This window comes from Phyllostomus hastatus, unplaced genomic scaffold, assembly GCF_019186645.2.
Source record: "Phyllostomus hastatus isolate PE091 unplaced genomic scaffold, TTU_PhHast_1.1 phas_contig_40, whole genome shotgun sequence".
NCBI lineage: Eukaryota > Metazoa > Chordata > Mammalia > Chiroptera > Phyllostomidae > Phyllostomus > Phyllostomus hastatus.
Window position 1 is genome coordinate 34957769 of NW_025333872.1, and position 13125 is coordinate 34970893.

Sequence of the window (13125 nt, forward strand, 5' to 3'; positions counted from 1 at the left end):
ATTTTAACTGGTGATGCTGTTTTATATTAGTATTCACTGGCTCATGTCTTCTCCCTTCATTTCTTTGAGGGAAAGGCAATAGTTAGTCATCAAATTATTGTTTTAAAACCAAGGATGGGGTTGTTGGTCAGGACAGTGAGATTTACTTTATTATCACAATCAGTTTGTTCTGAAGCAATTTGTCCAAAAGGAAGCCAAGTAGAAACACTCATATTTTAATCTGGAGAAAAGTAAATATTGTTTGTTTTTGAATAAATATACTGAAGGAAAAATAAGACATTTAAAAATCTAGAGCAATTGTGTTTGTTTTTTTCCTTATGAAATTTGCCAGCATGAGTAAAATTAATATTAGATGTTAAATCAGGTTGGATTTTCAATTTGACACTGTTCCTCCCTTTTCTTTCCTTCCTTCCCCTGTTCTGCCCCCCATCCCAAGCCCCCAAATCTTGTACCACTTTGTTATCTGGTATATTTATTTGGAGGATGTGAACATCATTAAATTAAATATTTGACTTACCTACTATAGGTAAATAACCACTTGATATGGAGATATGAAATAGAAGAAGAATGGGCCCCTTTGGCTAAACAGAAGTCCAATACTTAAGGAGCTAATGATTTAGTGGTGACACAGATGTAGACACAAAGAACTCTAACAAAGGCAGAGTGTGCTATGATGAAGGTAGAACTAATGGCATCATTGCATGGAACAAAAGATAATTCATACTTGTTTGTGTAAAGCAGATAGCTTTGAGCTGTACCTTATTGTATAAATAATACTTGAAAGGTGAGGAGGTAAGAAAAAACCATTCCCTGTGATGGTAACATAGGTGGGAAACTTGGCTTTAAGCAGGAATGCATATATCATGAATTATAGTTATGGAACAATTAATAATGTAAAGACAAATCAGACTACAACAAATATTCTAATAAAGAGGGGTTAAAGAAGAAAAACCAAAATGAAGTGGTGGCAGAATGCCTCAGAGGTAGAAAGCATGGAATAGAGATGGTCAGTTACACTCTCTCACCCATCTCCTCCACCCAGTGACAATTGAACTATTGTAGTTGAGAAATGTTTTGTTTAACCTAGAAGCCAAAAAACAGTGAGGATAGGGCAGTGAGTTCCAGGAGCAGTAACCTCTCTGAATCTGGCTATGAAACACCAAAGCATCTAAAAATATCAGGCTATTGATTAATAAAATAATCAGTCATTATAAATGCTCCATGTAATATTTGTCCAAAGTAGCTCTGTTAAGGTTTAACATTTCACAATCAAAATAGCCAGGCTACTGAAGCAAATTTTAGAATTCAATGTACTGGGTAGTTTTGAATCATGCAGACCCAGCCTATATAAAAAGAATCCTGGCCAGTGAATTGGCTGGAATTATTGTTAAGCAAAAGCCATAGCACTTTGTCATGGGTTGAATTTAGTTTTCCTACCACATTTTTTTTTCAAGTGAGTCACTAGAACAACATCCTGACCCCACAATATGTTACCAACTAAAGCACATCTTTATTTTTCTCTGGTTTCTCTTTGCAGCCAAGCAAGGCTTTGGCCATATTATATTCATCAGCAAGAAATCCCCAAATACCAAGTACATACCAGCATGGGCCATGGATTTAAGACAGATTTAAATCCAAGAAGAGAGACTTAATCTCCTCCTCTTCTTGGGCATATTCTAAAGCAGAACACTATTTCTGCTTTAACACTTTGTTTTGCAGAAACAGAAAGCAATCTCCAGCAGGTTTCATTTGTTAAGGATGGCTGTGTAGAGAACATAAAACGGGAAGTTGGCCTTTGCAGTGTGCAGAAATGAGTCTTTGGCCTTAGTGTAGTCTCGTCTAAAACTCTTAAAACCAGTGTTCCTGCTGAGGCTTATCCTGAGTGTTTATATGTTCAGGTCAGATGAAACTATTTCTCTTTTTCCAAGTCAGCACTGCTGTATGTTTAAGAGATCAGTACATAATATTTACCGTTAGCAGTGGACATTGCAGTGATCGAAAACTTAGGTATGGTTATTTAGTAGGTGGAGACCCATTTATCATTATCTAACCCTCTGGGTCTTTATATACATAGGCATGAGTAGGGTATTTTCATTGACTCAGATCCCAAATTGCAGCAACATAATCTCCTCCACAGTGAGCTCCTGAGCAGCCACTGAGGACAAAGATGAGATTGATGGAAATACCAGAAGTGTTTGAACTAGGAAAGGGTGTGGCTTTGCATGCACATTCTCAGGCATCCCTTGAAAAGCTGGGGCAGCCAGAAAAGCCTGCAGCTTATATAAGAGCAGATGTGAGCTTTTGTTGTATTTAAAACAATAATTTTGTTCCCCCCGAATAGAAAAATAAAAAATTCTGAGTCTTTAGACTGAAGGAAGGCATAAATCATAAGCATGTTATCCATACTATAACATCTCCTGAAGAGAGAAACTAATGGTCCAAAACAGCTTATGATCAGTAAATGGCATTTTCACCTACACTATTGATATAGTATTTAAATATCTGTCACCTGTTTAAGTTAAGTTAGAATTAAAACTCAACACCTGTAGAAAACATTCAAGAATATCCTAGGTTATTTTTCTCCAGTGCTGTTATGCTCATTGTGTCTTTAAAACTTTCTTCACTACTACCTTCTGATCCTCCAGAGCATATGTTTCTTTTCATTTCCTACTTTTAGAAAGGAGATATTCCTAACCAATGTTGGCAGTGGATGCTCCTTAGAAGTCCTTGTCTGGTTCATCCTCTTCTAAAATGATGGGAAGATCTGGATTCTCAAGATCCACAAAACTCAGGTAGTCCTTTGTGCTTTGTGTCCTGATACTTGAGTATAGAGTACTGCTGCTCAGATGACAGGGACTTAGGTCCAAATCCTGATACTATTTACTAATTGTGCAAATATGGGCAACTTATTAGTGGGCGATTTCCATGATTCTCTTGTGTGTCTTCATATTTTTCAAGTAGATAGACTACTTGACTATCTTTGTTTCAGATATTCTTTCAAGTATGTTTGTGTAGTGAATAACCTTTGAAGAAGAGATAGTATCTCCTTTCAGAGCAAAGGTAGGCATACTTGGTGTCCATTAGAAAAATTCCTGTAACACCTTATAAAGTTGCTGTGACACAATCTATTGCGTATCCAGGTGTTACCTGACCCTCTTGTGTAGCTTATGGGACTTGGGGTTCAAAAAATCGGCAAAAGAAAAGCTTCTGTGAGTAATAGCCTTTCGTTTCTGACCCAGGAATCAAGTGTTCTCTGCAAGTATTGCTAAAATTGTGACAGGCTAACTTATCAGCTTTCAAGTAGGATAAACATATCAGATCTTTGACAGTTTTTGACACTTATTTGATAGTATTAATCCTCAGTTTCATCATCTGTAAAATAGACTTTAAAAATAATGCTGACGTACAGCGATGACAGTAAGCCCAGTAGTAATCACACACTAAGTCTTCAATAAATATTTGCTGCTGTTATCATTTATGTGATACTTTCACCCTCAACCTTAAATAAAGCAATTCTTATGTATAGTCTTATTTTGAAAGAAAACTTCTCTTAAAGATTCTGCTAAAAAACATATGATCTCAAGATATCACTTCTCAAATATAGCTGCTTTTGGAGTTATTTTCTTTCATCTGTGATGGCCACACTTTATAAAGTAGAATAACTTATTTAGCTTGTTTAGCTTATGATTAAAAGTTTAAGCTCTAAAATATCTTGTCTTTTTTTAAATATTTTATTTATTTATTTTTAGGGAGAGAAGGGAGGGAGAAAGAGAGAGAGAGAGAGAGAAACATCAATGTGCGGTTGCTGGGGGTGATGGCCTGCAACCCAGGTATGTGCCCTGACTGGGAATTGAACCTGCAATGCTTTGGTTCGCAGCCTGCACACAATCCACTGAGCTACACCAGCCAGGGCTAAAATATCTTGTCTTTATTCCTCAGGAGAACTGGGTGAAGGCACAATAAAGAAGCTGGTTTCAACTAAACATCTCAGCATGACCATGTGAGAGCCCCCGTCTAATGAGTGGGTCTGTAGATGCTCTTAATATATGAAGACAGAGAGATCTAGGTTATAGATGTAATCATGTTGCTCACTTTTTAAAAATGCCTCCTTGGATTCCTTTTGCCTACAGGGAAAAGTCACAATTTTTTGTCCTGCTTTTATAGACCTTTACAGTTTGTTTAGCTTCACCCTGAGCATGTCTACCATAACTCTTTTACTTCTTCAGAAGTCCTTGGGCACTTATGCTGTTGTTACTGAACAGCAAGTCTGGTCCTGCTGCTTGCTGCCAGCCTCTAGGCAAAATTGTGGAGTCAGAGGTTTGGCGAAAAAGTAAAGGAGTCTTTAGTCAAAAGCTACACAATTTTGGAATCACAGCTCTCCACATGCATTCGTTAGTCACTTAAGCCTATCAATTAAGGCTAAAATCTTTAATTCTTGAGTTTCCCTATCATTCTCCTTGCTTGTTTTTGCTTACCTTATTTTTATAAGATTAGTTTACAAACTAAAACAATGTAAGATACAAAAGCTCTATAATTTTGCAAGAATGGCAGACTTCTGCCTCAGAGCCTGTCCCTCTAGAATGCTCAAAGTAAAATAACCCTGCTACCCTCTGCCAGGCCAGACCAATTCTAGGCTGGGCTCGGAGCTTCTTCTCCCATTACAGAAAATAATGGCCTTTGGGGAGTGCAGGTGGCTGCAGCATCATGCAGGTACCCTTGAAGAAGAAAAAGAGAGCCAGTCTCTCCTTTTCTTCTGTTTAAATCTTCTGGCCCATAATTCCATGTGCTCTGGAGGCATTCAGCTTCTCAGCCAATCCTGTCCTGGACTGTTTACCATTGCCTCAGGCACCATCCTCCTGTGGTGCCTTCCTACTCTTCCCCAGCAATCTGATCAGATCTCTCTGTATCACTATTACCTTTCTGTCTAGTGTGTCTTTCCCTACCTTTTCCACCCAACAATCCCATTCATTTCTTAAGGGTCAGTTTAAGTTTCTCTGTCTCTGGGAGCTTTCCTTGCTTTATCCCAGTAGAATTGGCTAATTCTTTCTCTGTTTGACTCACGCCTTTAGTTAATATCATGATTCATTATGGCTTATTTCATCTAATGATTGCTAGTTGCTTGAGGGTAGAGGTTGTCTTACTTATTTTATATCCTCTGTAACATGCATAGTGCCTGGCAAATTGTACATATTTTTTTTTTTGTCAATTGGACATAAAATTGGTCAGCTTTTCTGAGACTTAAGCCACAAATGTGTTTTGTTGGCACTTGGTTAAATCTGAGTGTTTCTCAACCCTGGTGGCTCATTGGGATTGAATAGAGAGAGAACTTCGAAAAATTACCAGTGCCTGAGCCCAGGGACACTGATAACAGCACCTGATTTCCATAGATTTGGATTTACTTGAAAGTGGAGTCCCAGGTTTGGGAGTAATAGTAAGCACTTACCTAACTCTTACTGTATAAGGCACTATTTCAGCAATGGTTTTAAGCACTTTATTTACATTAATATAAGAATTTTTTTTGAAAACCAACATTGAGTGCCACTACAGTCTGGATAAATGGCAAGAAAATGTAATCACTGAGATTGAAGTAAAATAATGACACGTAATGATAGGACTAACTTGGATTCTTTTAGTGGAGTACATTGTTTTGCTTGTTTGTTTTCTTGTTTTTGTTTTTAATTATGTAGGGTAGTAAAGAAGCAATCCTGACATGTATGGTGTGGTGAGTTGTGGTTAGACCAGGAAAAACTTCAGTGAGTACAGGAAGAATTCAGATTGCTGAAGGAGATGTTAAACATTAAGAGTCACTTTTCTAGTTTAAGGTCCAGTTCTCATGAGACAGCACTTTGTTAACCAATTTGCCATAAAAGTGTGTCTTTGCTCACTGAAGCTTTTCACTTTCGGAAAGAAAGAAATAATTTGACTTGACATCTTTGCAGTTACTTAAAAGAAATGTAACATCTGGAAAAAAAATAGACTATAATGATTTAAGTAAAGCAATATTATAAAAGGTTTATAAAAATGGTCCTGGGTTAAAGTAGTGAGTTTTGAAGAGTAAAAGGGGGATTTTGTTTATCTCATTAAGTCGTGAAGGAGCCTTTGACAGTCTAGTCCTAGGCTACACCTGGACTTCCTTCCCCCATGGTATTTAAATACCATCCTTTCAGAAACTCAGGTAGCTGCAGCACAATCATCCAGGTGGCTCCAAGGAAGAGAAAGTCTCAGCCTCCCTACTGTTTAAATCTTCTAGCCTATAAATCCATGTGCTCAGGAAGCATCCGTCTTTTAAGCCAATTCTGTCCTAAACTGGCAGATCTTCAGTGTCCCCTGCCGCGTCTCTGCCCAGGGGTAGGTAGGTCTGTCACACACATCACACTAGCTTGTTTACCATTGCCTTGGGCAACCTCCTCCTGTGGCCTTTCCCTTCTCCTATCGATCTTATCAGATCTCTCTGTACAATTTGGCTGAATGTCAAAAATGCACAGAAGGCCTTCTACAACAAAGACTTATCTAGTCCAAAATGCCAGTAGTTCTAAGTCTGAGAAACTAGACATAGCCCAAGGTGTAGAAATATACGTGTGTGTGTGTGTGTGTGTGTGTGTGTGTGTGTGTATTCAATGGCAAGTGTCAGCCTTTGCTGATTAAGTTGTAGAATGACCTTTTAGATATTGTAGATTCTTTCATATTGAAATGTACTGTTTTAACTTTTGCTTAAATAAGTGAGCCCAATCCTCAGTCTATGAAATGATTTAATAATGCAAAGGATTTTGTGGTGCTTGTATAATTTGTGATTGTTTTTGGTTTGGATTCACATGTGGTTAAACTACATGTTTCCATGGTTTCACTGAATTTCAAGTTTTGCTTTATGGGGTAATATTGGTAAGTGGCAGGATTGATATAAGGCAATTAGCTTTAATTTTGGAAAATTTCCTCGCTTTTTAAAGCTTTGCATATCTTGGCCTTTTATACTTTATATAAAACTACTCACAACCCAAATTATTTATAGAAAAACTCTGCAAGGTGAGGTCAGTGTGCACTTGAAGGCCAGGGTGAAAGCCTCTATTCTGCCATTTGTTTTTACTGTTTTGTTTGGCTCTTTCCACTAAACCAGATGGATAAGCAGGGCACATATGGTGTATGAACTGGCTGGGGCTCCCAGCAGGCCTGAGTTGTGCACTCTGTGGCCTGCTGTTGTGCTTTTATGTTTGAGTTCAAAATTCGTCTACTCATTTGTGTAGGGGCAGAGGCCAGGCCCATCTAAGCTCAGCAGGAAACAGCTACTCTGAAATCCAGAATGCTCATCTAGAAGGAAAAGTCCTTCAGTGCAACCAAATCCTTGTCGTCTATGATCTGGCACTTACTTCCTTTGTGCTACTGAGCTCCCTCTCTCAGGATGAGAGACTTTTATGGAAATTCCTGACTCAGGCTGGTGGGTAATTCCTGTTTTGAAATCCATTTTTGGGTCTCTGGGTTGAATTTCCTTCTGGCTAGGCTTGTGGCCACTCCTGGAGGCAGAGAAACTGCTATGTGGATTTGGAAAGATTGGGAAAACAAAGGCAAACTGTAGTGTTGACAGTAGTAACCTCGGGCCAGATAGGAGGTTTAGCCTAAGACCTCTGTGCTGTGATTAGTGTTGTGGAAATACTGGTCCTGCCTGTGGGTGAGCCACCTCAGTGGGACTGTGTGGATCATGCCATTAATGTAACATGTTCACTTTCACTTCTGTTGTATTTGATGATCACAGTAACTTACGTTTTACACAGTGGTCCTGTATTTAGGAGGCTGCAATGGTTTTATGAGCTCATAACTGGTCATGAGCATGGACCTTGGAATCAGAAAGACTAGCTTGACTCATAGCATCTATCACATGTTAGCAGAGGAAACTTAGAAGTTATTTAACCCCATTGTATCTCAATTTCCTTGTCTGAAAATTGACATAACAGTGCCTCTCTAACTAGATCCAATGAGGTGTTGTATTGTGTTGTGGTAAGAGTTACATACTCCAGTGCCAGGCTGCTTGAGATTGAATGGTCACTCTGCCATTTTCTAGTTAGCTGACATTGAATACAATGCTTCATGTTTCTGTGCTCTGGAGATAATAATGGGATCAATTTAGAGGGTTATTGTCAGGATTAAGAGATTGCATCAGTAGAACACTTAGAATAATGTCAGACATCTTATAGCCATCTAATATATAGACATCTAATTACTTAATAATAATTAGCTAAATTATTATTGTGAAAGTGAAAATACTCTTCTCAGTAGCAGAGAAAGTCTTATAAATTGTGTTCATTGTATACATGCATAGCATTTATAAATTTACTATACAGAAACTCTTTTGAAAACCTTAAAATAGTGCATTATCTGGGTAATTGCTTAGTTTTCTATTGCACTGAAAAGTTTTTCAGACTAATAAATGGCCCACTGTTAAATTAGACCAAGATGTCTGGTATTGTTCTTCATGCTGAGTAAAGTTTAAGAAAAATGTACACATGCACACATATGCAGGCACATGCTCATGCACATGCCATATTGCAGGTGTAGACAGGAATTGTGTCCAATAAAATCAAGCAATTGAAGACAATCTGTTACAACCCAAGAGTCTTAGAAACCCTTTGCTCTAGATACCCCTTGGAATTCAATGTCTGTTTGCCACAGTGACTCTAAATCATCTGCTCTTGGCAAGTTACACTTGTTACGTTTTCTCCTCCACTGCCATTGTGCTTGTCTGCTCCGGGAGGAATCCCCATGCCTCATCTCTTCCAGACCTCCATCTCTCCTTGACACAGCTGTTCATTTCTAACTCTTCTGTGCTGCCCTGGCTGGAAAGTCCAGCACATTTATATCATTCATATTTTAAAATGCCTTAAAAGGAAGACCTATTTATTCTGACACTACAACTCAATTCTGACAAATTTGGGTTCCCAATCCACAGCAGGCACACTTTTTGTTTGATATAATGATAGATGATATAAAAGGAGAAGATTGCCCACTTTTGTGCATGTATTTTATGAAATCTATTTGAAGGGATGGGAGAAGAAATACAAAACATTATGAAAACCAATATACTTTGTTAGAAAAGTTTTCATATCTTTGTTAGAAAAGTTTTATTTTAAGATAAAGGGAAACATATTGTTGAATTGATTAAAATAATTTATGGAGAGAAAAAAATATACATATATTAAATCTTTTAAAATCTTTTCCTGGGTCTAACTGGGCTTTGAGTCATAAAAACAGGTTAAAACAAATTATAAAAGTTTCAAAGGTTCTTTATATGAAAATAAATTTTAGGATTGTGTCACTCAGAAGGATGTTATTTAAAGTTTAGCTAACTTTTGTTGTTTTCAGTAAGCTAAAGTAAAATGAGATTGATACCACAGATGTTTTACAATTGGTGTATCAAAATAAATACAGAATAAGATATAGTGTTTTGCCTTATTCTTATAATACAGAATTGAAATAATTTAGCTTTTAACTTTGTGGAACTTTGAAATTTTTCCAAATAGTGGTATCACAATGAAATTAGGACATGGTCAGGAAGGAGCTTCAGGACTTCAAGACTTTCTTCAAAATAGAAAAGCATGTTTTAAATTGTTTGAGTTTTCTAGTTTATTTGGCTTGGGAAGCTTCCTGCATGTCTTGTCATAACTACCATGTTAAATTTAGTTATATGTTTAGAAAATGGACAAAACATGTTCACCACTGGCAGGTGAAAATAGGAAATAAAAATATTGACTCGGGACGTTCCCAAGAGAATTAAAAATGAATGAAAGGATTGTAGTTTCTAAGGCACTATGACTAGGAAAGTGGGCATAAGTATCTCGTTTGGCACCCAGTTGATTCCAATTCATGATGCTTATAATTTATGGCTGTGTGAGTAACATGCCAAAAGAGCTTGTATTGCAGTGAAATGAAAAAAAAAAAGTGTCTCTTAAAGGACTTTCATTTTTAGGACCACAGAAAACTCTTCCCTTCTCTATTTTCCCTCTTTTGGGAACACTGGAGCTTTTTTAGAAATGCTCAGTCTTTCGTTTTGATTCCACATTGGAACAAAACGTCAGCATACCTAATCACTGATGACATTGTTTACCTGGAGGAACAAGCTGTTTTGTGTCTAATACGACCCCAAATAGAATAGTTGAATATGGTGATGGCACTACCAAAAATTAATATATCATTTGTTTAGCTTCTGAATAGCACATCATGCTACATTATTTGGAAAGAATTTCTTCAAGAGAAAGCTGTTATTCATTGAAGGATCATTTATGGAGGAGTTACCATGTATGAGACACTTTGTATGTAAAGAGAGAAAAATAGTGTTCACCATTTTTAGGAAAGTTACACTTTGATGGAATTTACTGAGAGTTTTTTTTTTTTTTTCAGAAAAATATAAAGGCAATTAGCATTTTTGTAGTGGTTTTTAAGATTAATAACAAAATGCATCAGGCATTTGCTCTGTATGTGTATTGATTAAGCTATAAATCACTCAGACTATGTTCATTTTGTTTGCAAGTACTGTTTGTTGAATCCTTGCTTATAGATGACATCAGGAAAATAGTTTTTAAATAAATCACATTTTATGGATGAAATGGGAACTCTCAGTGCCTAGGGGAAGGTGGTAGGAGTAGAAAGTTTCAAAGGAAGCAAGAGAGTAAGTCTTGGACGTTCTTAAGGCTAGGAATCTAAGAGACACAATAAAATCCATCTCCCAGTCCCCCTCCACTTCCATCTGATAAAGAGATGTTTGGGGACATAAGAGCCTGGAGGACTTCACTTGCTTCTTTCTTGGGGCCTTGGAAAATGGCCATGAACACCATGCCTGACAACATTGCCAGACACCAATATAATCAAGATACCAGAATATTTGGCCCTCCAAAGAGGGCAGGATTTACTTAGAATCCATTGGTCCCTAAAAAGTTTTCTTGATTGTGGCGAGGGGATGCCAGGGAGGAAGTGGGTTGGACTAGGTAGCTGAAGAACAGGTGGACAGAGCAGACACCTCAGAGGATGCTCGAGTGCAGGGATGATCATGTAGGAGACTGACCACCAATTTAACTCCAGATTCTTTCACCCCTCTCCCATGACTGGACACCCTGGGGAAGGGAAAACCAATTTCGAATTGACTGAGTTTATGCCTCACTTGACTAGTAAAAAACTCTAGTGACTCAGGAAAAAACTTGGAGTCAACTAATAGTTTCAGTTACCCAGAAACTAAGGTCAATTACAGAGAACTACATGTTCTTTTACATATCCAAATTTTGTCAGTTAGAAATAGTGTGCTGCCCTGGCTGGTGTGGCTCAGTTGGTTGGAGCATCATCCTGTAAACCAAAAGGTTGCAGGTTTGATTTCTGGTGAGGGCACATGGTTAAGTTGTGGGTTCAGTCCCCAGTTGGGATGCATATGAGAGACAACTGACCCATTATTCTGTCCCTTTCTTCCTCCCTTCCCCTCTCTCTAAAATCAATAAGCATGTCCTCTGGTGAGGACTGAAAAATATACATATTGCACTTACAATGACTGCCATGATTTCAAAGAATGTACTCTATTACCCGTGTGTATTACTCGTGTGTTTTATGTATAAGTAACTTAGGAACATTTATTTGACTCTAGGATCAGCTTCATAGATAGCAGTATAAACTATTCTGTAAGGTCCCTTTAATGGATTATATGAAGAAAAATTACCAGGTGTTGATATGCTCAGAAATATTTATATCAGTTGTTCAGAAATATTTATAATGACTAATGTTTTGAATGAGAAATCCCCAAGATCAACAAAATATCAACCACAACAGTCTTTAGGACTTTGCTTGTCAATTTCTAGAAATAATCGCTTATGAGAACAGATTTGGTTTTGGAAATGTATATGTAGTTTTTGTAGTTGGTGCTGTGATATTCTAATTTTCTTTTATGTGTAAGATCATTGAAAGAAATAAAAGGTATGTTTTTAAATTAAATATTTACTTATTTTTGCTCTGAGACCTGTTATTTATAGTACAGTTTTGAATTTATATAACCTCTAGTAACTAATGACTATGTTGCAGAATTTTGACTAGAAATTTGTAATGTGTCCATCCAGTCATCAACTTTCCAACCTTTGTTTCTTCTTCATCTGAGTCAGTTTTCAAATATACTCTTTCTTGGCATGTATCATATCATGCCTATTGCTGAAATTCCCAAAGATTACATACTGTTGCTTTTAAATTATTATTAAAATTTCACATATTATCATAGGGAACCTCAGATGGGTGCTGTTGCTAATAACCTACAACTGCAGGTTGAAAGGATTAGTCATGTATATATATTTTAAAAAGCTCTATTTATACATCTTTGACATATAATGAATTATGCATATTTAAAGTGTAAAATTTGATGTATTTGTGACATGTACCCACTGTGAAACCATCACTACAATGATGACAGTGAACATAGTCATTATGCGAGGAGTGCCCTGTGCCTCTTGGTACAGCCTGTCTGCCTTTTCCTGTCCTGGCTCCTCTTCCCCAGGGACTGCACTGAATCTGTAGATCAGGTTGGGAGAACTGACATCTTGCTTCTCCACGAACATGGAATTTCTCTCCATTTATTTAGTTATTTGATTTCTTTTATCAGAGTTTTGTAGTTTTTTTGCATATAGATCTGGTACATATTTTGTTAGATTTACACCTAAGTATTTCACTTTTGTGTGTATTAATGTAAGTAATATTGTGTTATTAATTTCAAATTCTACTTGTTCCTTGATGGTACTTGAAACACTTGTTATGGTCAATATTTTTAATTTTAGCCAGTCCGATAGCTGTATAGTGGTATCTCATTGTAGTTTTAATTTACTTTCTTAATGACTGCTTGTATAGATAATATATATACCTTTTTCCATGAAGTGTTTTTTTTTAATTTTTGCCTATTTAAAAATTTTCACACATGTATCTCAGGGGTCCATCCACATGGTTGGCGATTCACTAGAAATACTCACAGGACTCAGAGTCAACAGTACTCATGACTGTAATTTATTACAGTTATCAGCAATGAAAAAAGACACATCAGGCAGTTTGGAGGAATCCCAGTGCAGACTCCAACATTTTCCCTTTTAGGAGGGATTACAGCTAACACATTCCTTCCTCTAGTAG

The 13125-nt window shown here is 37.1% G+C and overlaps 1 long non-coding RNA gene across 1 annotated transcript in view; it reads left to right on the forward strand.

The window, feature by feature from the left end:
- The first annotated feature begins 3796 nt into the window (after window positions 1–3796).
- LOC123822136 overlaps window positions 3797–13125 on the forward strand; it is a 34266-nt gene continuing 24937 nt past the window's right edge. Inside the window, exons 1-2 of the long non-coding RNA XR_006786223.1 lie at window positions 3797–3830; window positions 3940–4025. This is a non-coding gene — a long non-coding RNA (uncharacterized LOC123822136). The remainder of the gene's footprint in view (window positions 3831–3939; window positions 4026–13125) is intronic.